This window comes from Nanorana parkeri, unplaced genomic scaffold (genome assembly GCF_000935625.1).
Source record: "Nanorana parkeri isolate BGI_ZX_2015 unplaced genomic scaffold, ASM93562v1 scaffold697, whole genome shotgun sequence".
NCBI lineage: Eukaryota > Metazoa > Chordata > Amphibia > Anura > Dicroglossidae > Nanorana > Nanorana parkeri.
Genome location: NW_017306965.1, coordinates 701,628 through 704,284, shown reverse-complemented (window position 1 = coordinate 704,284; position 2,657 = coordinate 701,628).

Below are 2,657 nucleotides of genomic sequence, written 5' to 3'. Positions count from 1 at the left end.
TGAGTTGGCTGACTCAGAAAAATGTTTGTTGTCTGTAGCAGTAACATGGAAGATATGCAAACCTATGATCATATTTAGGATCCATTAGCAGCCAACCAGATTTGGGCTTACTATATCCAGTGAGAGTAATGGCTGAATTCTGATTGGTATTACAAAAGGGAAGAACAAAAGAGTGGGACTCACAGACCATGTCTAAACTTAAGTCCTTTTAATGCTAATTCAGCGAACAAAAGTGTTTGACATCCTATTAAAAAACCTCCCATAGTGAAAAGTGCTAAAAACAATTACAAGATTGTCATAACACCCAATGGTGTTTTTTGGTTTTGTGCTGCCCTAGGCAAGACTAAACTCGGCACCCCCCTAATTTAAATTTGCCCCTCCCCTTCCTGTTTAAGATATTTTGCGGGACCTGTCTGTCCCTGGACACAGCGTGTCCACTGTATGTCAGGTTGCGCTATCAGCCGGAAGGCCCGCTGCACATTTTGCTTATCCTGTCAGAATCTGGATACAGTGAGTGCCTGCTTAAATAGTATCAGACGCGCGTTGTATCTGCCAGTGTCGGAGAGAGAAGGCAGAGGTCCTCAGTAGATTCGGGTAAGGAAAATTGATTTATTTTTTTATTCTCTTAACAGGTGGTGAGGCTCTGCCTCACTGGTTTGGGGGTGGCCATGGCCGTCAAATACCACCCGTGGCATTTGCCTAGTTTGCCTTGTGGTAGATACGCCTCTGACAACACCATGATCACTTCTCCATACATGCTTCAATCACTCACACACACCGGATCTAAATCATATACAGGGTTATTCACAAAAGGGTGAAGAGTTTGGAGATGGCAGGAGAAGTGAACAATCTAGGACAACATAGCTGATTTGGAAAAATTCTCCAGTTCAGCTCACTTTCCAGTTCAGCTATGTTGTCCTAGATTGTTCACTTCTCCTGCCTTCTCCAAACTCTTCACCCTTTTGAGAATAACCCTGATAGTGCTGTTGTTACACAATGGCAGGATATATTAAACTTGTAAACCTAGCATATCAGTCTTGTTACTTTGTAAAGCATATCTGTGTCAATTCTTGGGTCTCTAAACACTCAGGCATGATTATTCCTGTACGCTTCCTGTAAGAAGTATAAGGTATTTGTGGATTACTATAGTTGGTATAGCGCATTGTATTTAACTGACCAGATCCAGACCCCGTGCAGTTTTTCAGCAGCAGCTCACTTCTAATAGTGATCTATTGTTTGCTGCAAATGGTCAACAATAAGTCAATATAACAGTGATCTTTTGCTGCAATGAGGTGTGGGACAGAGTTGTAAGAGTACGGTCCCGGCCTCTGTACACAGAGTAGGTGCTGTGACATCATGCGTGATGTTACTACACTTCCAATGTAAACAGAATGTGTAAGCATTCTGTTTAATTCACTTCCACATAATGTGCCTATTGAGCGAGCTGTAGAAGCATCAGAAGCCCAGAAGTTGACCATTTCAGTTCCTGGGTTTAACCCTAAGTCCTGGCTGTCAGAGACAGCTGTTTGTCCTACCAATTTTAATGGCGCAGGCTTGCAGGATGACATCCTGTATGAAACCGGACACTATTTTCAAATGGCGCTGAGACAAATAGTCACTATCCCAGACAGTTCCACTTTTGAGCAGCCGCTGGAACCCAAGCTGTTAAATATACCATTGAAACCATTTTGTAATATCTATTCAATGATTGCAAAAAGTTATCTGTTTTTCTAGCCATAAGTCTTGTGAGCTGATAATTTCACTTGGCCTTTGCTGCAGTCATATCAGCTAGCAACATTTTAAGCTTTCTCTGTGCAATACAGAACACCTTTCACCTATGTTATAGAGAGGAGCAAAGGCAAATCATTTTTGTAGTCCTAACACACTTACGTCCTTGGTTGATAATGCTGCTTCTCATATAGTATGGTGAGTGAGTATTGTCACCCTAGGAAAGGAAGTCTGTTACTGTCAGGATCACCCAGGTAATATAAAGGAAAAAAGCCTGAAAAGGGTAACAAATGCAGCCACCACATCTAAGGCCTGGAGGGCTGCAATATATTACAATTTTGCTCTTGGAGTTAGATATACTTTAAGAGCAGGAGTTTCAGACTCTAGGTGCACAACTTTCTTTAAGGTAGCCGTCCTGGATGCTAATGCTGTTAAAGTATATCTTAAAGGAGAACTATGAGGTGAGTGCTTTTCACTCACCTCATAGTTCTAGCCGACCTGTGACAATGAGACTGTCACAGGTCGGCTCAGTAGATCGGGAGGTGAGCGAACACATACCGGCGTTTGCTCACCTCTCGATCCTGTCACAGCCCTCTGCCGTGACAGGGGTGGGGCTGGATTCCCCCCTCCCCGCTCCGCCAGCGCTGACTGGCGGATCGGACGAGGGAGGGGTGGGTACAGCTGGCTCTGCCTCTAGATAGGCAGAGCCAGCTGTCACTCATGCAGCTGGGCGGATCCAGACATAATTCTCGGGATCTGCTTTAGCTGCAGGGTCTCAGTATACCGCGAGCAGTAGCTCATGGTATACTGTGGTGTCTCAGTATACCGCGAGCTGTAGCTCACGGTATACTGAGCTTAGGGTGACGGGAGGATGCTAGTTTGTGTCCTCACGTTACCCTAAGGAGAACTATGGGGAAAAGCCTTAACCC